The 23,334-nt window shown below is 47.6% G+C and overlaps 1 protein-coding gene across 9 annotated transcripts in view; it reads left to right on the forward strand.

Annotated features, from left to right (window-relative positions):
- ARNTL (aryl hydrocarbon receptor nuclear translocator like) overlaps positions 1–23,334 on the forward strand; it is a 104,581-nt gene that overhangs the window by 24,710 nt on the left and 56,537 nt on the right. For 5 of the 9 annotated variants that reach the window (XM_029207347.1, XM_029207353.1, XM_029207355.1 and 2 more), the window contains exons 1-2: positions 1,898–2,492; positions 6,240–6,312. The exons of 1 other annotated variant lie outside the window; for it this stretch is intronic. The gene's annotated coding sequence lies outside the window, so the exon portion shown is untranslated. Of the gene's footprint in view, positions 1–1,897; positions 2,493–6,239; positions 6,313–23,334 lie in introns of those variants that run through there. 3 more of the 9 variants (XM_029207354.1, XM_029207348.1, XM_029207350.1) reach the window with 1 other exon arrangement.

Below are 23,334 nucleotides of genomic sequence, written 5' to 3' on the forward strand. Positions count from 1 at the left end.
TCCTGGTTAAGCAGGCATCCTTCCTGGTGGTTATTGAGGGACCCACACTTCTTCTACCTTGTGGCTCTGCCCTCTTCAAGGCCCTCAGATTCCTTTCCATTCAGCTGGAGGGTGAGGAAAGAGAGAGGACTTTGTGGGGAGGTTTTTATGGGCCAGTCTGGAAGAAGCATGCATTCCTCCCACCCAGAACTCAGTCACACTCAGTGTACTCCTAACTGCAAGGAGGGCTGGGAAATGTAGTCCAGCCATGTGCTCACAAGGTAAAAAAAAAGAGTTTTGGTGAACTCATAGTATAGTGGTGAATGAGGGGAAGAAGTGAGTCGTGGGTTTAACTGGGATAGAGCATTAGGCATGGGAACAGCAAGTAAAGGTGGCTAAGGTGGCTGGAGTGGAGCGAGGAGAAGATGAGGACATGGTGGAAAGTGAAGGCAGGGAAGTGAAGGGGGCCAGGCCATTAAGGTCATTGTCAGGACTTGGTTGCATTGTGAGTGACTGATCTGAGTTGCATCATGAAAGGCTCACCATGACTACTGTGTTGAGGGAGGACTCAGGGAGAGAAGTCGAGTCTGTTGCCGTTCGTTATCCAGTGAGTGGTGAGAGCAGCCAGGTCCAGAGTGGTGGTGATGGTGGAGGTGCGGAGAAGTGTTGGATTTGAGATCTATTCTGAAAGTGGAACAACAGGTTTTGCTGCGGGATTGGTGGTGGTGTGTGACAGAAAGAAAGGAATTGGGATAGTTCTGAGATTTTTGGCTTTTGCTTAATGACTATTAGACTCACTTTCTACCCGCAGAAGTAAAAAGAAGGGGAAAGTTTTTGAAAAAAGATATCTGGACACCCTCTGGGCCCTGATGTATCTCGCGTAGCCTCTTCTCCTCCACAGTACTTTAGCACAGATGGGCAATTTTTTTCCACAACTGAGCTTTCAGACAGAGGGAGGACATCTGTAGCTCCTCCCAGCACAGAGCCTGGATGGAACAACTTTGGCAATGGTCTCACATCATTGCCTGGGATCTTTGGACTGAGTCTTGGGGCCCCTTGGACTGATGTGGAAGGGACCCAGTGTCCCCCTGGGTAACCAAGAGATACCTGCAGAGGCCACTTCCAATCCATGCTGTGTGTAATGTAAGAATATAAGTGTGTTTGGGAGTGGAAGCGGAAGCAGTTTTCCTGGTTCTTACTTGGCAATCATGACCCGCCAAGGCAGAAATGAGAGATGGAATTTTTTAGTAGATGGCGCTCCCATTAGGAGCATAAGGGGAAGAAAGTCTGTCTTAAACAGAGCAGGGTATGAGCTGTGGCAGCAAATATTGCATGCCTACTAGGTGCTGGGCACTGGCTGGGTATTTTGGTTTCATTGGAGAGGGAAACAAATGTATTCTTCCTGCCCTCCGGACAGAGTAGACCCACGTGGCTAGATCATACAGTGATTTGCTGGAAGAAATTATATTTACACCTGAGTGTTTCTTTCATTTTCTTTTCTTTTTCTTTTTTTAGTGATTGTGAATGTTACTGTATTTTTAATTTCAGTGTCCACATGTTCATTGCTAGTATACAGAAAAACAATTGAGTTTTTATTTTGTATCCTACATCCTAGATAAACTCACTAATTAGTTGTAGGCTTTTTTTTTTTGTATATTCCACAGGATTTTCTATCTAGACAATCACATAATCTACAAATACAGATGATTTCTTCCTTTCCAATCTGTTTTATTTCCGTTTGTTGCCTCTTGTGCTGGCTCTTTGCTGAGTAAGAGTGGTAAGAGTGGGCAGCATTGCCTATTCCTAATCCTGGGGGGCAGCATTCAGTCTTTCACCATTAAGTGTATGGTTAGCTGTAGATGATTTTTGCACATGTCATTTGCACTTTGTTGTATGGGTGTGGGTGGGACCATGGGGTTTTCTGTGGTGTTTGGCTGATATAGGGCAGTTACTATCTAAAAGTTGTCTATCTTGCTCGAGGCAGCAAGCTTTCGTTGGAGCCTTTTTCGTCTGTGCTTGTTGGCATCTCCAGGTTCTTCCGTTCCAAGTGAGGCAAAAAGAAAATGCAGGCCACTCACCATGGTGTCCTTCCTCCGGGCCTGAGGCCCCTCACTGGTCTGCCTTCTTCACTCCACCTTTCAGAGTCCTCTCTTGTTTGTTTTTCATATCACGTGCAGGGGTTTTTGTTGTGCACAGCAGGTGGAATAGGGAAAGGTGTGTCTACTGCATCCTCCTGGAAGTGGAAGTGGTTGGGAGAAATTAGAGGATTGGGTTGAAGCCAGTGTGTGAAGGGCCTTCACGCCAGGGGTTTGACTCTGTAGGTGGCAGGAGGGATGTTGGAGGTTCAACTCTGCAGCAGTGTGGAGGGATGGGGAGGGGAGTGGCAGAGAGACCCGGAGGCTGGTGCCTGGGCCCAGGGAGGTGAGGATGCATTTCTGGACTGCGACAGCAGACGTGGGGCAGAAAGGAAGAAGGGAGAGTCCATGCGGGCCACAAGGAAGTCCGAGGACCAGGTGAGTCTGAGGTTTCTAGCTTGGGCAACTAGCTAGGAGATTGGGGAGCTAGGGGAGTGGTGTAAGTGTAACGGAGTAGGTATATTCTAGGCCTTTTAGAGCATGACCGGAAGATTGGACTAACTGTGCTTCCCTTCAGGGCCGGCTCTGCAGAGTAAGCCTGGCTGCTGTGTAAAACCCAAGGAGCACACATTCTGGGCAGAGGAAACATTGTGGGGAAAGGCACAGATACAGGAAACGTCATGGTGGGCCTGTTGGGACTCCAGCTAGCTGAGGCATAAGTGGGTAGTTCTTGGTTCCATAACTGGGAAGGGTGCTGTAGGAGTTCACAAAAGCAAGAGGTTCTGGAATGGGAGTTGATGCTGCTGGTGGTCTATCTGGCACCTTACATTCTTTGTGTGTTGACATCAGTCTTTCCTACTGCAGACAGGCCACCCTCCCTGGGGGGCACCACTGCTGACAGCTCCCACTTACCAGTTCCAGTGAAGGGAGAACTCCTTTCTCTGCATCCATATATTAATCCTAGAGAAAGGCTATGGTTGGCCCAGCTTGGGTGATGTGCTTGTCCTTTTTGACCTATCACTGTTGCAGGGAGTAGACTAATCTGAGCCGGATGGTTTACCCACCCCCATTAGATCAAGCCAGGCCTTTTTTTTTTTTTTTGGCCACACTGCACGACTCGCAGGATCTCAGTTACCCGACCAGGGATTGAACCTGGGCCATGGCAGTGAAAGCTCGGAATCCTAACCACTAGGCCACCAGGGGGCTCGCAAGCAAGGACTTTTAAGGAAGAAGGCAGAAGAAAAGCATCTACGGAAGATAGAAAAGAATATTTACTATGGTTCACTGTATAATATCTTTTGAAGAATTTATAGTATGGCAATGTAGGAACTCTTTGGAGAGTTTTAAAGCAGGGGACTTGATCAAATTTAGGTTTTCTTAAAATTATCACTGTGTAAAGTTGTAGTTGGAAATAAGTAAATGAATAGAGCTGGGGAGACTGGTAGAGAGGCTGCTGCTGTAGTTCTGGGGAGAACAGATGAGACCTGAGCTAATTCAAGTCCTTGGATTCTTATGTCATTTGGACTTCACCCTCCAGCCACAGCGTAGGGGGGTTGAGGAGGGGGACAGAGTCTGGAGACAATTAGGCAAATAGGGCGTGGTGAACAGCTGGAGGGGGCAGGGGGTGCTTCAGGAGGACTCACCACCAGCACCAACTGTTCCCTGAGAGGCTAGCTTTCTCTTTGGAAACTAGTCATTAAGTGGTGGCAGACTCGACATATCTTTCTTATTGCTTCTGAAGAAATGTGGGTGTTACTGGCTTCTTGTGGTGTCCTAACTGGAAAAGGAAGCTGATTGATTCTACTTTTATCCCTTTAAAAGTTTCCTTTCTTTAAGGAATCAGATAATAGGAGGTGTGTCAGGACTGCCAGTCGAGAAATAGATGGTTGGGAGGAAGATGCAGGCCTGAAGGCCCTGCCTCCCCCATTGCTGCCCCGGGGCCTGCAGGTCTGCTCTGGAAACATTTATCCTTTTGGCATTGTCCTTGCTGGGAAGGCTTGCAAGAATTTTAAGCAAAGAAATGACATAATCTGACTTATGTTGTAACAGATTCCCTCCTGTATTGAGAATAGGCTATGGGTGGAAGTGGGAGTGACACCAAAAATAGAAGCAGGGAAAGCAGGGACACCAATTAGGAGGCTATTGCAATAATCTAGGCTGGTAATGGTGGAGGAGGTGAGAAATGGTCACATTGTGAATATATTTTGAAGGTAAAAACCAGAGGATTGAATAGAGAATAAGAGAGAAAGAGACGAGACAAGACGAGAATGACTCCGAATCTTTGGCCTGGGCAACTGGAAGACCATGGCCTTAAACTGAGATGGATAAGATTCTGGAGGAGCAGGTCTGGGGGAAGATCAGGGGTCTGTGTGAGACGTGTCAAGTCTGAGACATGGAACACATCTCACACAGACCTCCTGTCCACTTGACATCTTACCTGAAACAGGCAGTAGGATATATTAGCCAGGAGTCCAGAGGTGAGGTCTGCACTTGGAGAGAAATCTGGGCATCCTCAGCCTATAGGTGGTATGAGACTAGGTGAGATCACCCAGGGGGTGATTGAAGGAATACAGAGAAGACAGGAGAACTAGGACCGAGCCCCGGGGCACTCTTACATTAAGAGGTGGGGAGATGAGGAAGAACCAGCAAAGGGAAAGAACAGCCAGTGAGGTAGATGGAAAACCCAGAGTGCTAGCCTGGAAGCCAAGTGAAGAGAGTAGTCAAACAAGAGGGCATGATTCACTGGTAGCAAAAGCTGTAAGAGGAGGACTCAGACTCACCCTTTGGATCTAACAACATGGAGGAGAAGCTAAGTGCATGCTTTTGGACCCAAGCTTAGCCTTTCAAATAAGTCATAGTTCCCGCCTTGAAGGAGAATACAGGTGTGCAAAAAAGGGTCATTTAAGATTCATTGAAACAAGTCTGAGAAAGATGTGAAGATAGTATCGTGGGAGCCCAGCAGAAACAGACAGTACTTCTGGCTTTTGTGGGGAGGGTTGAGGTCAGATTAACTCATGTCTTCATTCGTTCAATGATTCATTCATTCATTCCACAAAAACTTTTTGAGTGCCATGGACTGAGAGGAAGGGGGAAGGTAGAGTTGTTGTTTAAGGGGCATAAAGGTTCAGTTTTGCAGATGAAAAAAAAGTTCTGGAGATGAATGGTAGTAGTTGCACAGCAATGTGAATGTATGTAACACCACTGAACTGCACACTTAAAAATGGCTGAGCTTGTAAATTTTGTTATGTGTGTTTTACCACCACATACGCACACACACACAAAATCAGAAAGGAAAAAAAAGTCTTATTGAGCCCCACCATGACCTTGGTTGGGAATATGATGTTGAAATGGAAGTCACTGCAGTAGAAGGAGATCATGTGGAGAGAAGGGGAGGAAGACATCCAGCTGGAAGGAATGCTGAGAGAAGGGTCTGGGCACCAGTCCTATCTGTCTAGATTGAAGCATCCACTGGGGGAGATCACAGGAGCTGAGGCTGCAGACTCAGGCTGAGCCAGTTGCTGCAGGCCTGGCAGCCTGGCTGTGGAGTTGGGCTTGCCTTCTTAGGTTCTGGGAGCCTCTAAAGGTTTCTGCCCATGGGAGTGTCATTCCAGAGATGTGCATTTAGAAGCTTAATCTCATTAATCCTTCCTGTTAAACCCGTTGCCTATTAAAAGCAGTGGGATTGAAGCATGCATTTCTCTGATGAAAATTGCGGCCTAGCAGAAGTTTAGATGCCTGGGCATGTGTTCATGAATTGAGTAGGTTATTTTTCCACCCATTTTACAAATATTTATTGAGGACTGTCTAAATGCCCGTAGTATTCTAGGCACTGGAGGTAAGGGAAGGGGTGAATTTCTCAGATTGCTTCTCTTGATAAGCCTACAGTCTAGGGACCCCATTCCCAAATAAGAAATTATGCTACATTGTACCGCATGTTACCATAAATGTCTCACCGGGGTTCCATGGGAGCCGAGAGGAGGGTGCCTGGCCCGTCTGGGACACTGGAATGGCTTCCAGGGAAAGGCTGTCCAGTGGACTTGAAGGATGAGCAGTATTTTCTAGGCAGAGAAGCAGAGATAGACATCCTGGGAGGACAGTAAATCAAAACTTATTGGGGTTGTAAATTTAAAGAAAACATGTAAATATTCTCTTTTAAAGTTAAACTCTTATTTCATTGGCTTTTAGGTGGTGCTGGCTAGAGTGCATGCTTTTGGACCCAAGCTTAACTTTTCAAATGTGGAATGCTAGGCCTTCATTGGTAAGTTTGTTTGATGCCTTCTTACCAAATTATGCTGTCAAGGATTGGTATTTGGACTAAAGGGCAAGGTAGTTATCATTGGTGCTGCTCTGTGAAGGGTACCAAGCCTGGACCCTAGAGAAGCCTACAGTATAGGTGGAAAAGATCCACAGGAGAAGTGGATCCCACTGTAGGTTTCTGCAGTAGGTGCAGAGGGAGAAGCCAGAGGAGAAACACCCAGGGGTGCAAGGGATGGATGCAGCTGGCCTCACAGAGAGGTGCAGCTTTGGCTGCATTTTGAAGGATGGACAAGTCCGGGGGGGAGTGAAATAAGCTTTTCAGGCTTGAGAAGGTGGGTGTAAGATGTAAAGAAAGCGGGCTCAGCAGAAGCCCCACAGGAACAAAAACTTCATCCAAAGGAGTGGTGAGTAAGAACTTCTTCAGGATCTGCTGGTGGTTGATTATTCTATTCTAGACCAGGGTCAGCAAATTTTTTCTGTAAAGGATCAGATGGTAAATATTTTTGGCTTCCTAGGCCATATGGTTTCTGTCATAGCTACTCAACGCTGCCATTATAGTGGGAAAGCAGCCATAGTTAATATGTATATGATGGTGTGGCTGTGTTCCAAAAAAGCTTTATTTACAGAAACAGGTCGTGGGCCGGATTTGGCCTGTGGGCTCTAGTTTGCCCACTCCTTTTCTAGACCCTGAATGCTGTGCTGGGCTAAGGCACTTGGACTTTGTCCTGAAGGCAGTGGGAAGCCATTGAAGTTATTTGGGGCAAAGAAGTGAAATGGCCGAAGTAACATGTTAGGAGCATTCATCTGATAGCTGCACAAGAAGCATGGGTCCTGTTCCAAGGCTGCAGTAGCAATCCAGGTGTGAGGTCATGTGGTTAACAGTGCTTAAAATGGAGAAAAGGTCCAATAGGAGAGATATTGCAAAGGAAGAATGATAGGATTTATGGTCTTCTTAGACTTTAAAGACAGGAGCCAAAGAAGATGAAAGTTTGAACTTGATAGTTCACAGTGGTAACATTGACAGAAATGTGGCTATTGGGGATAGAGAAGGGTAGTCGATGCGTCGTCCAGTTTTTGATACACTGAATTTGAGATGGTACTGATTCATCCACAGGATATGTCTAGTAGGCAATTAGAAATTCAGGGCTGGGGACTTCCCAGGCAGTCCAGTGGTTAAGACTTCACCTTCCAATGCAGCGGGTGCGGGTTTGATCCCTGCTTGAGGAGCTAAGATCCCACATGCCTTGTGGCCAAAATACCAAAACATAAAACAGAAGCATTATTGTAACAAATTCAATAAAGACTTTAAAAATTGTCCACATCAGGACTTCCCTGGTGGCACCGTAGTTAAGAACCTGCCTGCCAGTGCTGGGGACACGGGTTTGATCCCTGGTCCAGGAAGATCCCACATGCCGCGGAGCAATTAAGCCCGTGTGCCACAACTACTGAGCCTGCACTCTAGAGCCCGCGAGCCACAACTACTGAGCCCGTGAGCCACAACTACTGAAGCTCACGTGCCTAGAGCCCGTGCTCTGCAACAAGAGAAGCCACTGTGATGAGTAGTCCCCACTCACCACAACTAGAGAAAGCCCATGTGCAGCAACGAAGACCCAGCGCAGCCAAAAATAAATAAATAGATTTATTTATTTATTTTAAAAAATGGTCCACATCAAAAAAAATCTTTAAAAAAAAAAAGAAATGCAGGGCTGAAGCCAGGGCCGGGAAGGGTAGGTCTAGAGGTGTAGAACAGAAACCATAGGATTAGTAAGTCCTCCCCGTGATGAGCAGAGGGCTGAAGGAGAGAGTCCCAGGAAGGGAAGAGGAGGGGACAGCAGAGACCACAGAGACGGGACCTGAGGGAAGGCTGCCGAACTGGTGACAAGGTGGCTACCGCTGGCCTTGAGAATGAGATGTGCGGAGGGGGCAAGGGGGGAGGAAGCCAGGTTGCACAGGGTCCATCATAAATGACGGGTAAAGAATCAGATACATTAGTAAAAGTGACCACTTACGGAGAGTTTGGATGGTAAAAGAACGGAGACACAAAGATTTCAGCGTCTGCATGCCAAAATAACCCTTTCTTTCGCTTTGAGGCAAGCAAAGCAAGCCACGACCGGTTCTCTTGTCCTTCTCTGGAGCCAAGTGTGTTTGGGAGTTTGTGTGTACCTTGGGCTTGTGATTGCGTTCTTATGCTTTCTTTGAGGTGTGGTGTTCTGAGCTCTGTCATAACTTGCACCAACGGAATCTAGCCCATGTTTGGACCCTTGCCATGAGACAAGATGTGATCTGTTGGGGAAATAGTTGCATTTGCCTGAGTTGGAGGAGAAAATAGGGTAGAGCAAGAAACGGAAATTAAACTCCTTACTGCAGAGTCTGCCCAAGTATGGGAATTTGCGATAATTCCTCAAGTCGCTCAACTAGATAGCAATTTATGTTCCGAGCATTTCGAGTGTATGTTCCTTGGTTTGAATTCTGAGTAGTCTTTTGCTTGGTTTTTGCAAATATAGCAGTTAGAGATGGAGTCATAAAAGCAACAGGTGGAACTGGTTTGGAGCCTCCGTTTAGTGAAGTCTCACTATATCCCAGGCATAGTGCCGAGTACTCTGTAGGTATCATTTTATTTCATCTCTGCAACCACCTGTGAAAGAGGAATTAGTGTTCCCACTTCAGCAATAAGGAAATTAAATCACAAGAGGTTGCCTGAGGTTACAAGGGATTTGAACCCAGACCTATCTGACCCCCTTAGTTTAGGCCACTTTCTGTTTTCTCCCACCTGGGTCTGGAATTTCTCCTCTAACTTACATAGAAGGACTGGAGACAGAATGAGTTCTTAAGGTTAAATATTCAGAGGCTGTGGTGGGTATTTCTGCTCCTTAGGAGTCTATTAAAAGTGTGGAAGCAGTATGGGATCCTTGGGGGAGACTAAGGCCAAACTTCAAACACTAACTGTTTCCCCTGCTGAAATTTTCATTTAGTTGGAGAAGGTGGCAGGTTTGGGCTTGGAAAGGAAATCTCACTAGAAGGCATGACAGTCAGGTTCCAGTCCTAGCTCTAAGGCAGTTATAATCTACTTTTTGTTTAAATACTTGCATCTCTCTCTGCTCACCTCCAACTTCAAGGTCCGAGGCCAGGGTCCTGCGTTGACTTGTTTCCCTCCGTACCCCCAGCATCCAGCCTGGTATCAGGCGTGTAGCATGTGCTGATTGAATATTTGTTGTTTCTAGTGAGCCAGGCAACTTGAGACAAGGAGCTTCACCTCTGTGTGCCAGGCACTGCCGTCGGCACTGCAGTTTTGCAGGTGACACAGGACAGGTTCTGTCCTCGTGAGGCAGATGAGCTAGCAGGGGAGACAGACAGAATAGACAGGTGAGATGTGCAGTCTGAGGTCAGGCAGGCAGGATAATCCTCTGAAAAAAGTCATAATAATGCACTTTGGGGTGACTGCAGATATGTCCACTCTGTTTTAACTCTGTTTTAATTCTTTTGCTTGGCTGTGGTTGCTAACACCCAGCTAACTGCTCCCCCCAGCGAGAGCTCCCTCCTGGGGCCAGAGCAGCCTCCTGCCTCTGGCAGGGCTGAGCGCTCCCCTCCTGGCCCCTCTCCTCAGCTCACCCTCCTGTCTGGCCTGCCATCCCCTGGTTCTCCTCCAACTCCGTAGACCTCGACTCCGCAGCTTGCTGTGCCGGTTCTCTTTTCTCTACCTTTAGCTTAATAAGGTTTTGCTTGATCCCTTTCTGGTCAGTCCCAGTATTCTTCCCCGGTGAGCTCATCCACTGTTCACCTCTCTCCTGAAGTCACCCAGATCTGCAGATCCAGCCCAGAACCTCTGCCCAGCCCTCCTTCCTAGCTCCTATCCTGTGGGCACCTCCAACTCAGCCCTCGCCTGGTACCCAGTGTGTCTGTCTCCCTGTGGTGCCTGCCTGGGGTGGGACTACACCCCCTCAGTCATGTCGGCTGCAGGAGTCACCCTTGGCTTTGTCCTTTCCCTCAACTGTCGTCTTCCATTGGTTACCTTTTCTGGAAGAGCCCATGTTGTAATTTGTCACTCCCTGCCCACCCCTTCGTTTAGGACTCCTCATTTGGATTGTTTCAGCAGCCTCTTGGTTGGTCTCCCCGGGCACACTTTTGTCCTCCTTCAGTCCACCTCCACTTCCTAGCAGCATGATGTTTCTAACTCACACATCTATCATGACTTTCTCCTGCTTAAAATTCTCCAGGGGCTCCTCATTGCTTATAGAATAGAACTTAAACCCCCTCAGCGGGCCTGCAGTCTTTTCATAACTGGCCTTTGGCCACCTTCCCTATTTCACCTTTTCCCTAACCCGTATTTCTCACATCAGCCCGGCCTCTCAACAGCCATCACTTCTTGGTGCCTTTGCCAGAACTGGGCCCTTTCCTGGGAATGACCCACCCCCTGCTCCCCATTTCCCTAACTCAGGTCAAGTTTCTGATTTTCTGGACACCTTCCTTCCCCACCCTGCACTTCTCTGTGACCTGGAGGTGACCTTCCTCCTGGCTTCCAGAACACCCTGCATCTCTCTCTCTCTCCCAAAACATTTATTGGCGTAACTGTTGATTTACTATCTGTTATGCTCAGTAAACTGAGCTCCTTAAGGGTGGGGAACACACACACACACACACACACACACACACACACACAATCTCTGGGTTCTCGGTGCCAGCACTATGTACCTGGTTCAGGAAGTGTTTGTTGAAAGAGTGAGGATAGCAAAGTCTGTTTGTGCAGCCAAACAACAGATTTATAACGTGATCAAATGTATTTGAAACTGGAGGTTCATTGGCTATTGAGTTGGGTGGGGCCTCCTTGCTTCTCAGTTTTGATGGCAGGATAGGTTGTTGTGGGCCTGGGTTTGTGGTTGCCTATTGCATCTCTCAGCCTACTGAGGCCTCGGGAATATATCTTCTCTATATTCTTTGCCCCTGACTTTTTTATTTTTAACTCCCGTTGTTGATGGGATAGTAAAGCAATGCAAAGTGAAAAATAGTCCATCAAGGAATGCTGAGGAGTGAGGTCCACCCAGCTTCCTGGATGAATCCCAAGTTTCCTAAATTAGCCAAAATAATGATTCTTGCTAACCACTGACAGCTTTTCCCTTTCACATTCAAGCTGAGAGCGCTTTTCTGGCTGGGGCATGAGGATAGCTGGTGGTCCTTTGTGGAGGTGCCCGACGGCATCTTTATCTTCATTTGGAACCTTGTAAAGTCCTCAGTGAATACTGAGGAGTAGCAAATAGGAAGAGGCTCTGAGCACAGGGATGCCAGGTCTGTGTCTGTATTTACCATGGGAGCTGCTGTGATGCACCTAGGTGCTAGCTGGTACCTTCTCATGTTTTCATGTGGGGCTTTCAGTTTGATGCTGTTGCCTCTCCTTCACTTCCTGGTTCTGCCACAGAACTGGGAAATTGTGCGGAGAATGCAGGTTTTCTTTGGGGGTTCACAGTAATCTGGGAAGGCTTCCTTGAAGCAGAAGCCATTTTCAACACAGACGTGTCCTACTGACCAGGGTGCTCCAGCGGGCACTTGGGGCTGCTTTCCTTGCCTGGAAATACTGATGATGCTGCTGCTTTCCCTTTCAGGGACTTTCCAGAAGCCCTTCCCTCAGCATGGAATGCATTTTCCTTCTGCTTTGCCTGGTTCATGCCCATTCAGCCTTCAGATATCAGCTGATTTGCTTCTTCTTGGGAAGCCTTCCCTGACCTTGATAAGAAACCTAGGTCTTATCATCACCATTACTGTTATCACTTTATACTGCTTATTGATTGCTCACAATGGGGCAGACATTGTCAAAGTGCTTGGTGGGTAACCACTTAGTATTAGGGCCTCAGTAGGTGTTGGCTGAGGTCAGGGTTATCATTATTACCCCAAAGATACCTTTCAAGGAAACTGAGGCCCAGATCAGTTGTGGGCATGCGAGCAGGGTTTGTCCCCAGGTGCCTGACTGGGTCTGTGCTTCTGCCCATTCTTCTCTACTCTGCAGGCCCCTCTGCCAGGCCTTCAGCAGCCCATCCTCCCACTCATTTCAGCACTCACCCCAGAGGCCATTTTACGTTTGTTTGTGCGGTTATAGATGAATGAATGTTCATTCTCCCACTGGGCAGCCTGGTAAGCCCCAGGACGGCAGGAGCCTGACCTCTAGGCAGGCACTCAGGGCAGAGTTGACTGACAGCCTGCCTGCCTAGACAGCCACTCACCCGCCGGATCTCCTTGCCCCTTGCATCACAAGAGTCTGGGCTGTGAACATGACCTCCCGGGGGGGGGGTCCCCACAATTTAGCCTGCACCCTCCCCTCCTGTTTCCGTGTCAGAGCTAGTGGTGCTAAGGAAGCATCTGTCCCTAGCTGGGTCTGTCCCTTTGCCTTTCCTCCACCTTGTGAACCCATCCTCATCCTTGTATAAAGAAGTCGACCCCTTTCTTCCCCCAGGACAGAGCCCTTACCCATCCTCTGCTCCTCTGGACCTGCACACGCTCAGAATGGCTCTGACCACAATGGGCCATCCTGACCTGTGTTCCTGTCCTCCTTGTCCTTCTGCAGCTGCTCGGGACCATCCCTGGTGTGGCCTCTGTGGCCGGGCAGCGTCTTGTATAGTCAGGGCTGAGGGGGCCACAGAGGGGGTAAGAGGACCGAAGTTACTACCCTAAGAGCAGTTGCACCATGATTCCGAGTGTGTGGGGTGTACCTGTGCTGGTGAGTATGTATGGGGGGGGGGTGTTTCTTGCTCGATGTTTTTACTTGCATAATTTATCCTCGTGCACATTAGAGACCATGCCTCCTTCTCTCAGGGGTCTAATGTAGGGCTCTGAATAATAGATATTTCAGAGCTGTTGGCTAAACAGATCTTTCCTCCTCTCTCTAGCTGAAGGCGCCTCCCCTTTTCCCCATCCCCACTTTGGTACCTCTCCGACCATTTCATAGGGTTGTTGTGACTATCAGGACCCCCTTCCCAGACCCCATTCAGACAGCAGTGATGTGAAAGCCCCATCTAGACCTTGGCAGTCTGGCAGGGTGCCAGGCTACATTGCCCAAGCTGGCAGCAGGGAAGCCCGGTCCCCCAGGGGCACCTCACCAGGCCTCCGGGGCCCGGCTGGCTGAGCTCTGAGAGATTCACACTGGTTTTGAGTGGGAAAAATAAAAATTAAAAATGGTTTCTGACCAAGTGGGGAAAGTGGGCATGGGCAGGGGCGGGGTAGGGAGCAGGAGGACGCTAGCCATGGCTTCTGGCTTCCTTACATTTTTTTTTTTTCTTTCTTTTTTTTTTTTTTTTTTTGCGGTACGTGGGCCTCTCACTGTTGCGGCCTCTCCCGGGCATGTGGGATCTTCCCGGACCAGGGCACGAACCCGTGTCCCCTGCATCGGCAGGCGGACTCTCAACCGCTGCGCCACCAGGGAAGCCCCTGGCTTCCTTACATTTGCTGGAAACAAACTGAGATCACCCTACAGCCTCTGGGACACCCAGCACAATGGTCTCAGGCCCTGGAAGCAGACCTGCTTCACAGTGTCGGCTCTGCGCCTACTAGTGGTGGGGCTTAAGACAGATCACCCACGCTCTCTAAGCCTCAGTTTTCTCACCTGTATAACAGGATGATGATCATAGTAATCACCTCTGTGAGGTTCTTGTGAGGGTGAAATGAAAACATGCTTAGCACTGTACACGGTGTGTAGAAAATGCCAAATATTCGTTATCATTTTACTGTTGTTTTTGAAAAGTAGCATTGTCAATAATTGTAAGAAGACTTTGGACAGCATACAAAGTCTAAAATGCACAGGTAAAGGCTGTGAGCAGTAAATGAGATGGGTGTGTGGGAAAAGCACTTTGTGAATTGCAAATTGTGTGCAGATATTATTATTAGCACAAATAACTCTTTTATTGTTTTGGCTTTGAAAAAAATGACAGAGCACAATTTTATGATGTTGAGTCTAAGTTCTTTACTGGTTTTGGTTTTTGTTTTGGAGGGAGATTTGTCAGACAGGCCTTAATTGGAATCTTGACCAGAGGCTGTGTGACCCACATTGGTGATCCCAGGTGCCCAATGTCTGACGAGCCCCTGGCACAGAGGATCAGTTCTGTGGCTGCTCATATTATTTTAAATTTTTTATGATAAACTTTTAATACATAGTGGTATAGTAAGTTCTCGTAAGTCCATTGACAGTAAATTGTGGGCATTTGCTTAGGACAGATTCCTGAGAATTTGCTCAAGAAATTCTCACTCTCAGAGTTTTGTACCTAATATAGCTGAAGAAATGTAAGCAATTTATTCAGCATTTGATGTAGACAAATACCACTGCTTTCTCAAGTATGTTAGAAATATTTTCTTAACATCAACTGCTTGCCTTTCTTGTGTTTATCTCCATCCCATACCATTTCATTGTCTCCTCCCATCCTTCCAAAAATGAAATCAAACAAAAATTTTAAATGTAGATACTTTTAGACAGAGGTTGAAAATTCTCTGCTTATTGGCTGCATCTGGCCTGCAGATGTATTTTGTTAAGTGCTCACAATGTTTTAAAACCTTTAAGTTAGTGGGTAACCTTTAAAAGTTGGTAGATATTATCTAGAAATCTGGATTTCCAGATCTTTACAAAAATCCGAAGGTCTAGCAGCGCTGGACCCTCATGGCGGTGATGAAGTATGGTGGTCTCTCTTATGGGGACTTGTCTCTCAAGTTGCCCGGCCCTGCCCAAGCCCCTGCTCCTGTACATGGCCTGTAGGTAACTGAGTTTGTAATCTGTGCTAAATGTAACCAACATTTCTTAGACGCTGTGCATCAGTTTAGAATTATTTTTACTGGCAACGTTGACCATAGAGGAGATTATTTCACTTGCTAAGTTTTCATTTTTATAAGCCGAGTAGCTATAGTGTTTTATTTAGGCTCTTTTGGGTTTAGTAGAATCACCTTCTCCCCTCCCTGTGGATTCTCCTCATTAATAATTTTGAAAGAGTCTTCAGCAAGACTTATAAGTCAATGTAAAATGTTGGATAAGGCAGGATATACATTTTGATTGCTTCTATTTAAGGGAGGTTGAACACAAGTGACCTGCTTTAATTCAGTAATTTATGATGTAAATTTGAACAATTGAAAATACTTAGTCGTTTTTAGCCATCTCATCGAAATAGTTGTAATTGGCAGAATCCTTATTGAAAGAGGAGTTTGGGATTCTTAACACTGGAGACCATCCCCACTTGTAGGCTTTTCTCAGGCAAGCCCATACACCCTTCCAGCCTGTGAGCACGCACAGAAATGGGGGCCATATGCAGGAGGGGGGCGGTGCTGAGCCCCACAGTGTTTACTTTAGGGGAGTCCTTGAAAGCAATTTTTTAAATTGCTATTATCCTATGAGCTTTAAAAAATTTTTTGCCATCATGAAAGAGTATACACTTGTAACAAATTTAGACAGCCCTGAAGAAGCGCATTAACATAAAGGAAGAAAGTCTTCTGTGACACCCGCCTCCCCACTCCCAACCTTCCCCTGAGATTGACACTTTTTGGTGGGTATAGTCCTGGACTTTTTCATTTGCTTGTATCCCCTTAACCCCTACCTCCTTTGCCCTCATGCCCAACATACACGTTTTTACTTTTGTAGAAATAGACTCTCTCTATGCCTATAGTTCTGCAGTTTTCCTTTTTTTTTTTAAGCTAACTGTAAATTGTTATGGTTTTCTTTTCAAGTCCCTATGTACAGATAAATGTACCTTGTTATGTGTAACAGTTGTACTCCATGGTATGGGTGCATTTTAAGCTTATTTAATCATCCCTGTATTGGTAGACACCCAGATTGTTGCTGATTTTTGCCATTGCAACCATTGCTGCTGGGGAAATTGTTACACCGACCTGTGAACTTCTGCATGAAATTTTTCTGCTCATAGACACCTGAAAGTGGGACTTTTGGCCTAAGTAGTTTGCCATCTAAAATTTGAATCAATATTGCCTAATCGCCCTCCAAAAAGGCTGTACCAGTTCATGCTCCTTTTAAGAGTATCCAATTATGGCTCCAGTAATCTAGTTTTTTGCTTAACCATGCATGAGAAAAGTAAACTTTAAAAACTCACAAATATGCCATCAAAATGACACATTTGTCTTAGAAAAGCATTCGAAATATATAGCTATAGATTTAATTAAATGATTTTCATACCTAGATTTTGGTGATGGTTATCATCCTGCAAGGTGACAAAAATGTTCCCCAACTGTTGTTACCAATTTAATTATTAAATACTTATGTGAGGATTTCAGTTGTGCCAGGGAGCCTTTGGAAGAATAACAGCCAAGTCACGGCTTCCTTTTCCACTGGTCCGCCAGGGCTGCCTTGTCTTTCCTTCCAAGGGCTGAGCCCTCAGGACGGAGGTCGGGTCAGCATTTAGATAGGAGTGCCAGGCCTTGGGGAGGGGGAGACAGCAGGTGATGTGGTGAAGTACCCGAGGATTCCCAGCATCCCCTCCTTACATATGAAGCCATTTTACATTGACAGGTTCTTCCCACATGTATTTTCTCATAGCATCCCTATGACCTCCCTGTGAAGCAGGCACTCCCCTCTCCCCTCATTAAATCTGGAAACACTTAGAGTCAAAGGTCTGACTTAGTGAGTGTCACACAGATGGTCAGGGTCAGTGCACTGGACCGGGTGTTCTGACTCCAGATATGGCGGAGTCAGAGCCCTGTTAGGCTGAGTGGTAGTTTTTTGCCTATAGGACACCGTAGACGTTTCCTTTACTGAACTGGGGGCAGAGAAAGGAAAGGGAAGTGATATTCCCAGGCTTCCTGTGTTCATTTTTGTCCACAGCTTTCTCCTAGCAGTGGTAACATTTACAGTCATGTTCTCGAATATTTCCTTAGCCTTTGGGAGGGATCTGTGAATTCTTGACCAGGAGCCTTAACTGATCACAGGTGGTTGAGAACTGCTGACTATATCTCCTCCTTAAAAAGGACAGGTCTCAGGAGATGGTCAGCTTACTGCCTACTAACTGTGTGTAAAATTTTGAATTTCGTCTTCTCCAGAGACCTCTTTTCTGCCTCTCTGACCTTGTGTCTGGCTCTTGCTAACAGGTTACCCTGTATTGGCCAAAGCTCCTTAGCAGTAACCTCACTTGTGAGCCTGCAGGTAAATTTGATGCCCGGACCACTTATCCTTCCAGGATGCCGTCAGCTTCATTAGATCCAAGCAGGGGTCGTCTGGTCTAGTGAAAACAGGGATCTGGAGTCAGGTAGAGCGGGTTCAAATCCCGGCCCCCTCGCTTTTACTACTAGCAGTGTGAACCTCTCACTGTTGACCTTATGTCCCTGAGCCTCAGCATCCTTTTCTACAAAATAGTGATAATGATTCTCTCATACAGGCATTTTGAGAAATAGGCGAATGAAGATTTGAAAGGTGCCTCTCAGATGTTCAGTGCAGAATAGACACTTTATAAATGTGAGTCCTCTCTCATTTTCCTCTATAGAAAGAAAGTTCTCCTCTGGGGATGCTCCAAACTGGTAGCTGCTGGCTGGGGATCCTGGGATCAGGGCAAGGCCTTTAAGAAATAAATGACAGGGTGTGGGCACAGTGTTCCAAGGGCCTGGCCTTCGAGTCAGAGACTGTCATTCCAGCTTCATCCTGCTGGTGACCCCCCAGTAACAGTGGGTAAACCTCATCCCCGCTCCAGAGCTGCATTTCCTCAGTGTGACCTGGGGCTCAGATGCTCTCTAACCATCCTGCTCGCTGCCATAGGAGCTCCTGTGATGGAGCAGGACTTTGGAGTGTACTGGAAGGGATGCAGGCCTTGGTCTCAGGAAGACCTGAGTGTGGCTGGCTCCTGTACCTCCCAGGTCTGTGACCTTGGGCACATCCACTAACCTCTCTGACACTTGTTGTCTGCATCTGTAAAGCAAGGCAAGTAGGACCCGCTTCCAGGCTCACTGTCTGGACGACGGGAGTCCATGGGAACAAGGTCAGTTTCCTTCCCTCTGTCTCCGACTCCTGAGTGCTTTGGTTGGGGATTTGCCAGGGTTTCTGCAGCGGAAACCCAAAACACCTTCCCTAGGTGCAGTGCTCATCACACCTCCAGCACCCTGAGATTCTCGACTCCCGGATTTCTTGAAGTTCCTTTATGTGGTCGAGAAACTCCTCAAAGGAAGCGTACAGCCCACTGAGCTTTGCTGGTGCCTCCGTGACAGCGCCTTCCTTTCTTGCCCTGTCTCGGCTGCAGACAGCAGCTGCAGCGTGAGTCAGTTGCTTGTGTATAAATTCTTCTGCATCTCTCTGCAGAGAGAGCTCCATTCATTTAGCCAGTGTTTGCCATGCCCAGGCCTCATGCGAGGAGGTGGGATATGGAGAGGAGTTGACTCACAGCCACTGCTCGCAAGAGCTCACAGGGGGAAAGGTGCAAATAGACAGTATGACACACGAGCTGTGCTGTCACCCAGGCATGTCATAGGGTGCCATGGGAGAAGAGGACCGAGTGGCCTCTCCTGGGGACCCAGCACACAAGAGATGACTTTGAGCAAGCCTTTAGAGGTGAGGAGGAGTCCACACTGCAGAAGTCCAGGCAGAGTGAGCCAGGCAGCAGGAGCCACGGGGCAGAGGCCAGAGCCCTGAGGGAGGTAACACTGGCTGTCTGTCTGGAGCTGGGGCACGGGGCGAGGACCCAAGTTGCCACGTCCTGGCGGTTATGTGCACATTGACGACCTTTTGGGACCTTTCTCCTGAGCCCCCAACTCACATACCCACTGCTCACCCAGCATCCACCCCTCAGTGTGTATGGGCATTCCAGACCCAACATAACTAAATAGAAGTCTTAGGCAGAAACGTGACCCTCCCCAGTCTCCCCCGTGTTATGTAGCCCCACCATTTACCTGGTTACCCAGGCCCAAAATGTAGGTTTCACCTTTGACCCTGCTCCTTCCCTCACTCCTCACCTTGTGTGTTTACAATGTTGACAGCTGTTCTATCACAGTATATCCTGAAAGCCGCCACACCTCCCTACCCTTGTCCAGAGGTCGCCTGTCTCTCAACAGGTCTCCCTGCTTCCACTCTGGCCCCACTGCGAGCAGCCTCCCACACAAACAGAATGACCTTTATTTATTTATTTTTTCTAAGTATTTATTTATTTATTTGGTTGCACTGGGTCTTAGCTGTAGCAGGTGGGCTCCTTTGTTGTGGCTTGCCAGCTCCTTAGTTGCAGCAGGCAGGCTCCTTAGTTGTGGCTCGAGGCCTCCTTAGTTGTGGCATGCAAACTCTTAGTTGCAGCATGCATGTGGGATCTAGTTCCCCGACCAGGGATAGAACCCAGGGCCCCCGAATGGGGAGCTTCGAGTCTCAACCACTGCACCACCAGGGAAGTCCCCCAGAATGACCTTCTAAAAAGTAAATAAGATCACAGCACTCCCCTGCTCAAAACACTCCAGTGGCTTCCTAGCATCCTTGGAGTAGAATCTGAACTCCCTGCCCTGTCCTTCCTGCCCCTCCTACTTCTCTGGTCTCATCTCTTAGCACTCTCTGCTTTGCTCACTCCATTCCAGCCCCTGTGTCTTTCTTGCTGTTCCTCTTTCTTGCCTCAGGGCCTTTCCACTTGCTGTTTTCTGCCTGGATTACTCTTCCCCAGCAATCCTCCCTTCACTCTGTTCTGGTCTGTGTTCAAGTGGTGTTTCCTCTATTTAAAAGGCACTGTCCTACCCTCCACCCCTTACACCATCACTCTGTTCTCTTACTCTGCTTTATTTTTCTTCATTAGCACCTGATTTTATATTATATATTTATTTGTATTCTTTATCGTTTGTCTTACCTAGAATGTAAATCCATGAGGATGAGCCCTTGTCTTAATCTGTCTCATTCACCACTCTATCTCCAGGGCCCAAAACAGAGCCTGGTACACAGTAGGTGATCATCACACATTAGGTTGGTAATGAAAAATATGAATGGATGAATGCAATTTAAGGCTTTGGTGTTTATTCCATGGGCAGTGCGAATCTAGTAGACACCTTTCAGGAGGTGAGTGACGTGGTCAGCACTTTTATTTTAGAAAGCCAGCTGGTGGCAGTGTGGAGGCTGGACTGTAGGAGGCGGCAGCAGGACTAGTTAGAGGCAGATAAAATGGTCCAGGAAATTGATGCTGAGCCCTATGTAGAGCTGTAGAGAGGAAAAGAGGGGACTGAGGACAGGTTGTGAAGACCTTTGAGTATCTTTGGTTCCTATTGGAATAACTTGGTATAGCAATTCTTTTAAAAGAAAAACAAGAGGGGACCAGCTGGTCTGGGGAGAGGCTGGTGACACTCTGTAATGTTTCTCTCCCCAAGCAAATGTCAGCCCCCAGATGCACATCCCCTGCAGTGCAGTTATTATCTCTCTGAGGAGTGACTCTGCTGTTCCTAGACTCCCCGTTCAGTCTTCCACTAAGAAAGTAGTCAAGATGGTATCAGTGAGTCTGATTCTTCTTCCTACAGATGGGTCCCTGATGTTACACACTACAAGCCACACTAAGTCTTGGTTCTTTCTTGCAATGAGTACATTTCTTCATATTTAACTCCAAGGGAGACTCGCTCTAACAAATTCTCTTTTTCTTTAAGAATGACTAGGCTCTGCTCAGGTTCCACGTGGGGTTTACTGATAGCCTGGGGGCTAGGCATCTCCTTTATCACAAACATACACAGGAACTCTTGTCCTCTCCTGGGTGTCAGGGAGTCAGAAAGGACAGTGGGCCCACATTCCTAGCCCAGGCATAGCCATGCTGTCTGGCACTGCCTCTTGAGAACTTTCTTCTTGAACTTGAATTATTCCTTCCTCCCCAAATCCCCAATCCTCCCCACATTTTGATGCAAAGCCTTTCATCTCTGAGTAAACACGTTCTTACCCATCTTGCTGAGGTGTTCCCTCTCTGTCCCTAAGGGGGAGTAGGTCATCCCAGGCCCCTAAGCCTTGGCCCAAAGTTCCTAATCCTGTTTGCAGAGCCCTGTGGTGTGAGATGCTGTCCCATCTGTGTAGCCAGATGCCCGCCTACCACGTCTCCCTCTCTCTTCCAAAGGTCCAGATGTCGTAGGAATGACACTAATAGCTACACTATAAAGCTTCCTGTGTGCCAGGTACTGTGTTAAACCTTCACATGCATTCTGTCTAATCCTTCCCACCCTGCAGGGCTGAGTATTATTGTCTTTTTCACAGATGAGGAAGCTGAGGCTTGGCAGTGCAGTGAAGCTTAGTAGTTACGAGCCTGGGCTGAGAGTCAAACAGACTTGGGTTTGAATCCCCCCTAGCTGTGGACCTTGGGAATGCTACTTAACCTTTTTAACCTTCTTTTTCCAGATGTAGAAAATGGAGATAATATGGAGAGTATTCACAGGGTTGCTGTGAAAAATTAAATAAAATAACATGTTATTTCATAAGTCTATAAGTACTTGCTTACTAAATGCTAGACTTTGCGCTGTCAGTAAATAATAGCTCGTCGTAGATACTGCTTTCCTCAGCAGCACCGTCATCATCCCCATCCCAAGGCTACATGACTAGCATGTAGATGGAGCCAGGATTGGAACCTAACCCTGCCTGGCTCCAAAGCCCACGTTCTTCCCCCGTCCCACACTGTTGCTCCCAAGTTAATCTTACCTAAGACTTTCTGGTCCCTAAGTTTACTCTCGGTCTTCTTGGTTGTGCTGTTTGTCCCTGTGTGGGCAGTGGGCTCAAGCTAAGGCGTAAAAGATCTTCGGCCTCTTCCAGCCCAGTGACCTCTTTTCAGTCATTGACTGGGCAGTCCTCAGTGGCTGGGCTCTTCAGGCAACAGCTTGGACAATTTTCCCTGATCGTCAGTGTCATCTTGTCCGCTGTGAAAGCCAGAGGCAGGGGGGGGGGGGGGGGGGGGGGGCTTCCTGTATTGTTGTTTATATCAGGAGGATTATCCAGAGAAAACAGGCACGGCAAAGATAGGGCTGGTGAGTGTTCCTATCATTTGGGGTCACAGATCACTTTGTGAAGCTGGTGAAATGTATGGAGCCTCTCTCCCGAAAAATGCCATGATAAGCTCAATATTTTCTCCGCAGCCCACCCAGGGGTCCTGGCTGAGAAACTGAGACCCAGTAGGTTAATTCACATGCTCTTTTATCCTCCTGCTGTTCCTCATTCACAACCGTGGAGGGCGTTCTGTTTCTGTAGGATGTTTGTATTCGAGGGCTATTGGGCCATCCTGGTAGCAGTTGGAAATACCTGTTTTACTGATATGATTTGCCATTTTCATTTCTTCCCCATATTTGAGAAATGTATCCACACATTAGAACTGGCCTAGTCTTTTTGATGAGACTGACCTACTGATGTGCACATAAATTCAAGCCATAACTGCATCTAGGAGACCAACTGGAGAGGGTTTTTTGGCCCCAAATATCAGACTAATAAGAATTTTATTGTGATATATAGATTATAAAGGTGCATAAGCTTAGCTTCAGTAGGGTTTAGTGGTTTAAATTCAGGTAAATGTAAATCTCTACTTTTTAAAAAATATATAAATTTACTTATTTATTTATTGGCTGTGTTGGGTCTTCGTTGCTGCGCGCCGGCTTTCTCTAGTTGCGGCGAGCGGGGGCTACTCTTCGTTGTGGTGCACGGGCTTCTCATTGCGGTGGCTTCTCTTGTTGTGGAACACCAGCTCTAGGCGTGCGGGCTCAGTAGTTGTGGCACTCAGGCTCATAGCTGTGGCTCGCGGGCTCTAGAGCGCAGGCTCAGTAGTTGTGGCGCACGGGCTTAGTTGCTCCGCGGCATGTGGGATCTTCCCGGACCAGGCTCAAACGTGTCCCCTGCATTGGCCGGCGGATTCTTAACCACTGCACCACCAGGGAAGTCCCTCTACTTTTTTTTTTTTTTTTTTTTGCATTACGCGGGCGTCTCACTGTTGTGGCCTCTCCCGTTGCTCCGGACGTGCTCCGGACGTGCAGGCTCAGCGGCCATGGCTCACGGGCCCAGCCGCTCCGCGACATGTGGGATCCTCCCGGGCCGGGGCACGAACCCGTGTCCCCTGCATCGGCAGGCGGACTCCCAACCACTGTGCCACCAGGGAAGCCC

The sequence above is a fragment of the Monodon monoceros genome, unplaced genomic scaffold (genome assembly GCF_005190385.1).
Source record: "Monodon monoceros isolate NGI ecotype Baffin Bay Population unplaced genomic scaffold, NGI_Narwhal_1 Super_Scaffold_7, whole genome shotgun sequence".
NCBI classification, from domain to species: domain Eukaryota; kingdom Metazoa; phylum Chordata; class Mammalia; order Artiodactyla; family Monodontidae; genus Monodon; species Monodon monoceros.